The sequence below is a fragment of the Loxodonta africana genome, chromosome 14 (genome assembly GCF_030014295.1).
Source record: "Loxodonta africana isolate mLoxAfr1 chromosome 14, mLoxAfr1.hap2, whole genome shotgun sequence".
NCBI classification, from domain to species: Eukaryota; Metazoa; Chordata; class Mammalia; order Proboscidea; family Elephantidae; genus Loxodonta; species Loxodonta africana.
In genome coordinates this window covers 32,289,266-32,301,388 of record NC_087355.1, presented here as the reverse complement: position 1 = coordinate 32,301,388, position 12,123 = coordinate 32,289,266, and the positions used below count along the sequence as shown (strand labels likewise).

The 12,123-nt window shown below is 40.0% G+C and overlaps 1 pseudogene; it reads right to left on the bottom strand.

Annotated features, from left to right (window-relative positions):
• Positions 1–1,984: 1,984 nt before the first annotated feature.
• On the bottom strand, positions 1,985–11,062 carry LOC111750064 (small ribosomal subunit protein eS17-like; annotated as a pseudogene).
• Positions 11,063–12,123: the final 1,061 nt, after the last annotated feature.

Below are 12,123 nucleotides of genomic sequence, written 5' to 3'. Positions count from 1 at the left end.
TCTTTTGGAACTCTTCAAGTGCTGGTGACAAGGCTTTGTCTTCTTCATACCCCCAGGACCTAGCACAATGCAGGCATTCAATAAATGATGAAAGAATGAACAAAAGAGGGTTGGCCCAGCTCACCATGACTGATGCACAAGGCCCCAAGAACAGTTAAGAACTTAAAATATCAATCTGAGTGTTCACAGGGATGTCTTAACAAGTACCGCACCTCAAAACCACTGAGCCTTCCTCTCTCGTCTTTGCCTTCCTAGAATAGATACAGTCTGAAGCAGCAGGAAGTGAGGCAATCATGTATAGATTCTGAATGTTCACAGAGCCATGTGACATGGGTCAGATCTACATCCCCAAAGAAAAGACGTTAGGCAATCTTCCAGATCATTGAAACAGAGAAGTGTTTGCCAGAAATTTCCAGTAACTTGGCAACGTGTTGTTGTTACTGTTTTTCTGCTTGGATTAATATTATAATTGCCTCAATTCTCCATTTGTCCATTCATGTTCAGACATAGCTTAAGATAAAATAATTTGAAGCAGAGTGTCCTAGGGGGATATAAAGGAAGGAGCCCAGAGACAAAGGAGGAGCCCTCAAAACTAGCTCAACTGTGTCTTCGAACAGCCTGAATGCATCCAGGTGGCAGCCTAAAAATTATGACGCAAAACTGGATGCCCTCAAACACGTAGGAAATGCTTATTTGTATTTTACAGATAAGGATGTTCACTATTTTCACCATGTGAGGCATTTGATTTTACCTTAATTTATCAAAATGTCAAAAGCAAAGCCACGTAGCTCAACTGTTTCTATTTAATTTCTATGGATGTTTCTACTAGGAGGCTTTTCTGTAAGGATTCAATCGGGAAAGTTTAAATGAAACAATGGTGAAGATCAAATGGTTTTAAAAACTGAACTTAAATAATAAAACCATCTCCCAGGAAATGACTTTGAATAATTAAAAAAAAAAAAAAATCACATGAAGTGCACTAGAGTCTCACATTGATGTTATTTCTGAAGTCCTGGCTCCACGACTGTGCTAAAGATGAAATAGTGTATAAACCAGTGCCTCCTGGGCCTTCCATTATCAGTCTCTGTTATATTTCATCCAAGACAACCCACCCTCTATTGCCCTAGTCCTGTTTATAGGCAGCCACGAGCTTCAATTTATGACTGATCACGGCAGATTTCTAAAATTTGACAGCAATATAAGCAAGCACCGTATAAACTAAAATGAAATCATCTGTGAGAAAGCTTTGTAAACTGCAACACACCATGCGAATCTGAGTTAATATGGCACAGAAAGCTCATTGGAGCCTTCTTTTTTTTTTTTAACAAAATAATCTGACTAATTGCAAGGATAAAATTTCATTAAAGCCTTTAACCTGATTTTCCTTTTTAATTATCCAAAGCTTATTTATTTTCTGAGAGTAGATTTGTTTTCTTAAACCACATCTCTTCCCCTGCTTGCTCTGGCTGAATTTCCTAGAGACCACTGTGATGTATCACCTCTGGACCCATTTGATTCAAGGCGAGATAGGATTATTCTACCTGCTTTGCAGGAACTCACCATGGAAACCACACAACAGAGAAAAATGAGTGAGAGAAAAGCGAATCAAAATCACTGTGGAGACTGGAAAACAGGTAGTTAAAATTAAAGCCAGAGTTCCCCCTGCTTACTAGAAATTTTATTCCTGGGCCTTAAACAGAATGCACAGACCTACTTTAAGTCAGATTGTTCTTGTTAGTTGCCTTGAAGTCGATTCAGACTCATGGAAACGACTTTGTTAAATGGCCTACAAAACAATCTCCTCACCCCCAACTTAATTTTTTTTTTTCCCCAGACCTAACCATTTAACTATTTGTAAGAATGATACAAATAAAAAATAAGATACAGTAATGATCCTGCATTTTAAAAAAAGGCTCCAGTTATGTCAATAAAAACATTGTGAATGACATTAAAAACCAAATTGTCCATGATGTGCTCTGCTCTGTTTCTTTTTTCATTCTTTAGGATTTTTTTTTTTTTCCTTCAAATTTTGCTGCTCTGAGGGAAGGAAAAGGTGTACTTTCAGATGCCTCATCATACTAAAAAGAAATCCAATGTTAATTTCTTTCTTACAAAGGGTCTCAAAATTTTTCTTAATGTCTTCAGGTTTACTGAAAATATTACAGCATTGCAGAAATACACAAATGGCTCCACGTGATGTTTTGAAATTCATCCCAACTGAAGACTGAGTTCCAACCTCTGTGTTGGACAGACTGCCAAAATCCAAAAGCTTCAGCATTATTTCCTTATTATGAGGATCGACTTCAATGGTCTCCTGACCCAGTACTGAAACCTCAGGAATATCGTTCTCTCTCTGTTTCCCTCCTCCTCCTGAAGTTTGAGAAGCCTCTCTGAGTCTGCTTAATCAGATGCATGGCTTAGCCCGCCCTCTTGCTGTGGAGCTTCTCGCTGGGGATGATGGAGATTTTCTCCCACGTGCGCTTGTCGATGTGGAAGTAGTTGGCCAGATGCACACAGTATTTCTCAGTGATGATCCTGACCGCCTTCTTCGCAGTTCTGGTGTGAGCTGGGCCCATGCTGGCCAGTTCCTGGAAAAAGAGCCAAGCTTTTTGTGTCCCCTCAGTTAAAAAAAAAAATGTTTGAGCATATCCCCAATAGATTTATTTTAAAACATATATAAAAATAGATATTTTTAAGATGTCTTAATAAAAATATTTCTCCCCAAGAAGAGATCATTGATTAAATACCTAAGATATTCTCATAATTACCTTGTCATGGAATTAAGACTAAGGTTTACTCTAGAGCCTTTACCTTCTTACTTTTGTTTTCTTTTCCTTTGCCGTGCCCTCGGGTTTCATTATATCTTAACCTGCTCCTAGGTGCCTGTGTTGCTACTCTGAATCCTATGTGGGACATTCTGACACTTTTACACATTGTGAAGCAGCTCGTGGCAATTTCATCTCAGTAGAGACTGGTTGTTCTGAGTAGGACCTAGTCAGATTCCATCTGAGTGGAATTCAGTGGGCTGCTCAAAGTCACTTGTGCTAAAATTTTATAGAGTTCAATATTTCATGAAATAAGTGGTCTGTTATCATAGACTTAAATTTGTTTATTCCTAAATGTGGGTCATCGTATTGTTCTAGCAAGGTATATTGGGTAATATCTATTTTCATTCTTACCAGTTTTTTTTTTTTTTTTTAACATTAGCAGGCTTAAAGGACTCACCATTGTATTGATACTAGTGTTACAGTTCCCAGAATATTCTTTAAGATGGGAATTAAGGAGGATCAGGATGAAAACCTATTATCATTTTGCTTAATTTTTTAAAACACTTTAAATCATACTTGATAAAATAAAATCATTCAAAAATACTCAAGAATATATATTATGTTACTACAATAGGAAATAGCATAGAAAAATTATATTTCAAAATAACTGTAAGTGATCACACATGCACGCACACACGCACACACACACACACACACACTGTCCATGACTTATTTCCCAGGGCCTAGCTAAGAGCCAGCAGTAAGCTAGTGGTTCTACAGTTAACAGTTATCTTCTTAAGGGCAAAGGACTGGAATGACATCTTCCAGTCGCATCTGATTTAACCACACACATGGTCAGACAATGTACTCTCTAGTCCTTCTGTGAATATTTATATAATGCATTTAAAAACCAAATAAAAATTACTTTTAGAGTTACGTAGGCACTATGATGTTATCCACATCTCACATCCCTTTCCTTCGTGTGGATAAGCAAAAGGGGGAGATGTATTACATTTATTTTTTTAATTAAGTTTATTTGGTCTCAAAAGAGGACAATTCAATTAATGTTTTTCCATACATAATCCGTTTTCTTTACTGAATTATTTTCCCTTTAAAGTTTTAGTACCAGCTGAATAGGGAGAGGGGCTTAGATGCTACTGTCCTGGTGAGGGTAAAAAAATGCATTCCTTCAAATGTTCATGTACTATTCTTAGCTTTCATTCTAACTAATTTAATAACCTATTCTTAGCTTTTATTCTAACTAATTTAGTAACATTAAAAATTAATCTTTGCTACTCTTTAGGAAAGGGAAAATTTTAGCCAAGAGAATGGAGAGAAGATTTGTGTACATACTTAATTATTTAAATATTTCTGTCTGTCCCTGCCACTGAAGGTGTAAATTGGGGGGAGGGGGAAGAGAGTTTGGTGCTTTTTGACAGTGACAGGGCATTTGTAAATGTGTAATGGGTTGCTGTAAAGCATAGGCATTGCCCAACATCTTTATAGTAAGCAATTTCCCAGGGCAAAGGGAAATCGTCTAAGGGTAGATGGTGTATTGCATAGGCCTTTTACTAAAGCCAGGTTTCCTAATTTATCATACTAGTTGTGTTCCTAGTATACCAAATATTTCCCTCCCTCATTGCTAACCAACCTCCATTGGCATAAGGAGAAATATCTCCCTTTTCCCATTCATCTGCCCCTCTTCTTCCTCCTACCTCAGCTCACCCCTTTTTTTGAAAACCCCGCTGACACTTCTGGCATCCTCAGCAGAACCTCAGAAAGCTGCAACGGCAAAGTCTAATGCATTTGATGTGTAGCTAAGAAACAGACCGGGATGTGACCTTCTCCTAACCCATTGCCGTTGAGTGGATTCCGATTCCTAGTGACCCTATAGGACAGAGTAGTACTGACCTATAGGGTTTCCAAGGCTGTAAATCTTTATGGAAGCAGACAGCCACATTTTTCTCCTGAGGAGAAGCTGATGGGTTCAAACAGCTGATCTTTCTGTTAGCAGTCCACCGCTTAACCACTGCACCACCAGGGCTCCTACCCAGGTTCAAAACACCCTTATACATACAGTGGTCACAGCTTTGATACCAAAATGATGATAACATGTTCCCCCAGGCAAAGCTTTCTAAGACTTAACGTAAATTTCTTAATGGCAAGCAAAGAAATCAAGATTGTAGTAAACAACCAGGGCTTAGAAGAAGAGGATCTGGATTAGGAAAACTGTAGCTGCTGACCACAGTGAAACTTTGAGTTCTCAATTGTTCTCAAGTAAGACAGTTCATAAAGGTCAAGTTGGTGCTGTCTTTATCAGCAGTCCAGACATTTATATAGTTCTTTCCTCCATACTCCTGTGCAAGAGTGAAAACATCAGAGGAAAAGAAGATAGCGCGGGAGGGGGCAGAGGATGACACTCAGTAAGAAAATGTTCTAGTTTCACATTCTCATATCTTCCCCGAAAGGCTTTGCAAATTTTACTGTAAGGCTGAATGAGCTGGAACATTCTCTGAGGGATTTTATCCATCGCACAGGATCTTTCTCTTAATAGCAAACTACTTCATCGTCATAAAAAATCATAACAAAATCTAAAGGTAAAATGATTACATTATACACTCTTAAACTTTATCAGTTTCAGAGGCTTTGTAACACCTCCTCCAGTTGCCTTCCCAGATTTCATCTGATACTTGTAGTAGTTGCTCATCAAAGCAGAGAAAAATCATTCTCCATATTCATTATCCAGAGAAAAAATAATTGGGCCGCCTATGAATAGCTCAGAATTGTCCCCCTGTAGGAGAATGGTGGGGATGGGGTGGGGTGGGTGTCATCTTCTGCCAAGGCCTTGTATGGAAGCAGGAGATGATGGCGTCCAGTTGCCAGTAATTCCAAGGACTACAAGATCGGCTGTATCATTCTATCTCTAATTATCCTGATTCATTGGCCGTTAATGCTGTCAGGAATTTGTGACAGAAAACCAGCACATTAAAAACAAAACTGAATGCATGAATTCTGGCCCTTTAAGCCTAAAATACTAACATAGCAACCAATCTGATGGAGGGGATGGGGTGGAGGGGGAGGGGATGATATCACAGCTGCACAATTGCACGTTGTAATCACTGCCGTTATCTTCTGCTTTTTATATTCAATAGTTCTCTGGTAGTTCTCTGTGCTGAGCACTGCATACTGATTTGGAGAAAAGTAAATGAGTTTCTGAACACATAAAGTCTTCCTGGTATACTTAGAACAATTCACTTCCCTTTTTTCCTTTTCGGATTTATTTTCTAACTTCGAAGGCCATGTGACAGCAGTCACTTATTTTTAACTTTTTTCTTTTAACTAATTTATTAGGCAGGGTGTGTACCTGATGGGGTGAGCATGCAAAAAAGAAATCATAAACAAATTTCTTCTTAATAAGAGCCAGATTGAAACACTCACATTTAGATGTTCTGACATGGTATAGGGGATATTTCTGTAGATTTTCCTGCTTAGAAATCTAGAAAGTACAAGGAGCCAGTGATTGTGTTCAAAAGGCAGCGCTCAGATTCAAAGACGAGGCTCTTCAGTTTCCAGAAACTTCAGCATTCTCTGACGAGACCTCAGGTTGTGGATACGCCTTGGGAAAATGAGTGTCACTGCTGACTGCTGCTCCTGTCCCCAGACGGACGTTTCTGCCCCAGTGCCAGATGTGAGGCTGGGTGGTGGGAAGTGCATGCTTTAAAGAAGGCGATGGGCACACTCACTCTCCATGAAGAGGGCTGGAGAGCAGGGAGCAGCTGTTGTGGGGACCCATATATTACAGCCCCCACCTGTGGCCAGCTAGCCCAGCTTGCATTCCATTCCCTCCTATCTGGGAGGATATAATGAGCTAATGGATATGTATGACCCAGCTTAAAAAGAACAACTGAAGGACTAGGTGCTCTCCTCTGAGACGACAGCTGGTTGTGAAGCCAATTCTGACTTCACGGCAACCCCATGTGTATCAGAGAAGATCTGTGCTCCAGAGATTTTTGGTGGATGATTTTTCAGAAGTAGCCGACCAGGCCTTTCTTCTGTGGGACCTCTGAGTGGCTTGAACCTCTAAACTTTCAGTCAGCAGCCAAGAGCATTAATTGTTTGCACCACCTGTGTATGATGCCGGATACTTTATGTAATAATTCATTTAATCCTTAAACCACCATGTGATGTAGGTTTTTTTTTTATTATTCCCATTTTATAGGTCAGGAGACTAGGGCTTAGAAAGGTAAAGTTCCTGGCCCAAGGTCACACTGCTTGAAAGTATTGCTGATATTCTGACTCGTGCAGTTAACCAGGTGTGGCTACCACTCCCCTTGTCTACTCACCAGACTGCCTCTCAATGTGCTGTCGTCATGCCTGAGAAGGCAGTGGCATCTCATGAGATGACCCCAGGATTTGTGGTCAGGAGACCCAGGTCACACCGCTGCTCTGCCTGTTTCTAATATGTGACCACTGTCAGCCTGTTTTGTCACCCCTTGCCAAAAAAATGGGGGAAAATCAGACTTACCTCAAAGGACCACTGTAGGAATTGCATCCACTTTCCAAGCAGAGTACTTGAGATATAATAGGCGCTCAATTAATGTTTGTTAAGTCTTTTTTTTTTAAGTCTGATTTCTGGGTGACTAAATTCTGTAATTAAAATATATATGTATATTTTCACATTTAATAGCAGTTTGATAACACCTCAGTTTGTCTTTGAGAACTTAATTCTTCACTTTACCCTCTTTCTGTACATAGATACCCATGCATTTGCTTCCACATTTAGAGCTCAAATTCTCAGCCAAACACGCATACGTACATTGAAGACGATGTGGGCACCTCGCAGCAGGAACTTGGTGACAGAGTGTTAAATTAGATCACATGCTTGGCAGTGAACTATACTCAAGCTTACATTTATTCACACAAACATTTCCTGATCCGAGCGCCTCACCCACTCAGGATTCCTACTCTTGGCTGTTTGGGGTGCCTCCCAGCTTACAGCCCACAGCGCTGTGCCCACCCCAAGAAGGAAAAGGCTGCTGGCCATGTAGCTGGGGTAGGAGGATCAGTTGCACAAATGACAGAAAAAGAGGAAGAGTTGAGAAATAAGAGTAAGTGCAGCAGGAACCAGGGACAGCTTGGGCTTCCCAGAGGTGGTGGTCTGCCTCTAGGCGAGGTAGTCCAGAAGCTTTTCTGGACACAACGGAGTGAGGTGGGAGAGAAGGACCATGAAACTATCCCCAGCCTCTGCGACACTAGCAAAAGATGCACAGAAACATCAGGTCTCAGGGCCTTTGCACGTGCTCTGCCCAAAATGCTCTTGCTCCCACCCTTTGCCCAGCTGGTATCTTCTCCTCAAGCTCCTTTCTTGACTTTTCCTTTTTAAAGCAGTCATCATCACCCCCATTTCCTCAAGCCATTGTGATATTGCATCATCTGCATAGTACCTATCATTATCTGAAATTAAATTGTTCATTAAGTTGCTTGTTTTCTGGTTTGTCTTCCCCTTCTACAAAGCAAGCTACTTACTACTGTAGCCTCAATGCCCAGAATAATGACTCAATGCATACTTATCAAATGACTATTGCCAGTGACATTTCACCCTTTCTATCTAGGCTGTTACTTTCCTCCGTATTCTAGATCTCCAATTGGATGTTCCATTTTTACTCAAAACCACGCCTCACAAACTAAGCTGCAGGTCCTCCTGCCAATCCCCAAAACAGGCAAGATCTTTCCCGTCTGAGGAATTTTGCGTGCTGTTCCCTCCACCTGGAAGGAACATGGACTACCTCAACTGGCTTCCCTCTCCCACCAAATTCTCTCCTCTTAGGACAGCTGGCCGCTTCTCATCTAAATTCGGTGTCATCTCATTATTTTCTATCAGAACAATCTGGGTTTCTTTTTTTTTTTTTTTTTCCATTTATTTACCTATTTCTTTGTTTCTTCTCTATCTCCTCCACTAGACCATAACCTTACTAGAGCAGAGACCATGTACATTTTATTTTCCAATGTATGCTTAGGATACAGCACAAGGCAGAGACCACAGTGGTACTAAATGAATTGCCGAATAAACGATAAATGAATGAGTGGTTTTAAGACAGTCTGTTCACAGTTGGACTAGGAGGCAAATCTTACTTGCAAATTTATTAATGGTTATAATTCCTTACCTCTTTTAATTTCTATATAAACTATCTCTTTGTTAAAAGACAAGTTAAAATTCTACATTGTCTGTAAGGCTTCACTAAACATTCCAGCCATAGTCACCTTATTCATTTAATTCACAAATGTGTCCTCAGCATTTACTGGTGCCAAGTGCTGTAAGGGATAGAAAGATGCATTAGGTATGGTCGCTGACCTCAATGAGCTTTGAATATTTATCACATGCATTTGGACTGGATTGAAATTTTTATGTGTCAAATGAATAAATGAATCTGCTTAATTATAGCTTTGTTGACATCTCAGCTCCTTTTCCTTATTCTTCAGCATATTAAACACAAACACGTAGCTTATTCCCATAATCTTCCTGGGACGGGTCAAGAAAAGCCTTTGTTCCAGAAGAATCAAGAGTTTGTCTATTCCGTACAGAGCTGATACTGGAAAATGGAGTAGCTTCGCAGCAACTCCTGTGTCTGTTTTACACCCTATTAATTTGTTATATTTCAATGAACTTCCTGAAAACCACACCCTCTGGTATCTAAATGGAAACATGGAAACATTTTCTAAACCAGAAGTAAAACCATTTGAATTCCTACCATTTGAAGGGGCTTTCTTTCACTATTTCAAATATCTCTTAGTCTCGTTTTCTTTTTCTCTCCAGGCTTCTCATGACCATTTTGTGATTTTGGCCTCTTAAGTTTAAAAAATCGACTTTGAAATTAAATTCAGTTGTTTTTCATTGCTGCATCCGTTATGTCCAATCCTTGAAAAACTTTTATGCATGTAACACAAAAACAAGTCGCTAAAATGTGGGAAATTCAGTCACTTGGCTGTTTCATTTATCTGATACTCCACAACAGGTTTAGGTGATATTTACTGCATTAGATAAACGGAGCAGCTGCTGGGGCAGCGTCTCAGCATAGTCAGTGTGCTACCAATTTTCTGTAACCTATCTGAGCTTTATTCTTTCTAGCCCTATTTTCTATCCCCCTCAACTGCAGGTTGCTAGAACTGCCTTCTCCTTCTAGATGCTTCACCTCCTTTCTGCCCTGCCTACCTCAGCCACAATGATGGAGTTCCAGTATCCTTTATATTTGTAAACTCCCTATCAGTCCACTGCACTAACTCACTGTACTGACCAAGTCCAACTTCACTGATTCAGACTTCAAAATAACAGACTTTAGGAGCCTCACCACCTGCCCTCATTGCCTGTAATGTTCTGGTTATATTTTCTACTCAGCCACAGCAAATCTGTTTGTCATTTTCCAACATTCATTCACTGAGTTGTTGAATCTCCTCAGCTCTCTCATTAAATCTGCTGTCATGGCATGTCAGTTCTACCTCCAAAATGTATCCTAACTCCAAGCACTTCTTGTCATCCCCACCGCTACAACCTTAGTCCAAGTTTTCCTAGACATTCCCTGAGAGACTCCACTGAGAGGTCTCCCTGACTCCCCTCCATAAATCATCTCCTGCACAGTAATTGGAAACAACCCTGCAAACATCCTTTCTAAAACGTAAATTGGGTCATGTCATTCCTCTGCTTCGAAAGTTCTAGTGGCTTCCCTTTAGAACCACAGTAAACTCCAAACTTCCTACCTTGCCCCTTAGGTCTTGTGTGATCTGACACCTCAAGCCCTTCACTGCCCACTCTGTTCATTCACTCTATAAGCATGGCCCTCTCTTTCTTGTAGAAAAACACCAAGCTCATTCCCTTCTCAGGCCCGTGACTTACTTTTTCTTCCACTTGAACCCTCTTCCCCTGCATCTTCGCCTGGCTTCCTTCTCATCATGTGGGCTTCAATTCAAATGTCATCTTCTCGAAAATGCCTTTCCTGACCTCTGTAGTTAAGCAACACCCCTTCTCAGTCTCTGTGACATATCCGCTTTTGTATGTTCTTAGCACACAGCAGTTATTGAGACTATCACATTAATTTGTTTACTTGTGTATTGTTCACCTCTCTCCCCTTAGAATGTAAGTTGCTTAAGGCCAGGCTCAGCGTAAGTGTTGTTCTCCATCATATATCCAGTAGCTAACACAGAATCTGTCACACAGTGGGCATTCCTTTCATTCATTCAACAAATACTTATTTAGTAACTACTGCGTGTCTGCCGTGGAGTCCTGGATGGCACAAACAGTTAAGTCCTCAACTACTAACCCAAAGGTTGGCAGTTTGAACTCACCCAGAGGCATCTCAGAAGAAAGGCCTGGCAATCTGCTTCTGAAAGTTCACAGCCTTGAAAACCCTATGGAGCAGCTCTGCTCTGTACATGTGGGGTTGCCATGAGTCAAAATTGACTCAACAGCAACTGGGGTGTGTCCACCACTGCCCTGGGCACTAGAATATGAGCTGTGAATAAAACTGAAAAGTTCTCGCCCTCAAAAAATTTATATTATTTCAAGCATGGAGGAGGCACACTATAAATAAACTTAATAAACAAGTAAATGTATACTCTATCAAGTGATAATAAGTATTTTTAAAAAACAATGCAGGAAAGGGGAATAGGAGATACCAGAGAGAACCTTTGCGCCCCCATTAAAAAAAAAAAAAAGTGTGAATTACTCCTGCCATTGCTTCCATAGCACTTTGGATACACTTTTTTCCCATACATAGCATATTTTATAATAGTTAGGTTTACATGACTTCGGTCTTTATTTCGCTTTGAGTTCTAGGTTAGTAATGATATTATGTATATCTTTATTTGCCTAGTGCCAGGCATGTAGCAAAAACAGGATAAATGCAATTGAATTAATGAATTGATGAATGATCATATTTCTGTTATTACCTCTGGGGTTTCTTATGTGTAAAACTTTATGAAACAGCTTTATTGTGCTATCTGGAAAACATTTTTATCATTTATTCCTTCAAATACAGACTCAGTGCAATGCTCCATGTGGTATCTCCAAGCATGAACATATGGAAGGAACAGACCGTAGCGGCTTTGTATTTTTAATCTGTTAAATCTTTTTCTGAATCTGGTCAGATTCAAGTCTGCCCTTATTTTTTTCAGGCTGCAGCTATAGGCATTATGTTCATTTACCCCTTATATGACAAACACATTTTGCGTACGCATAAAGAGATACGTATCACATATTATGCACTAACTTGTGTTCTTTTGTTAAAAAGAGAACAATTAGTGAGTAGAAATTGTGTGTTTTAAACTTGTAACCTGGATCCTTGGCACCCAGCCACATATCAGG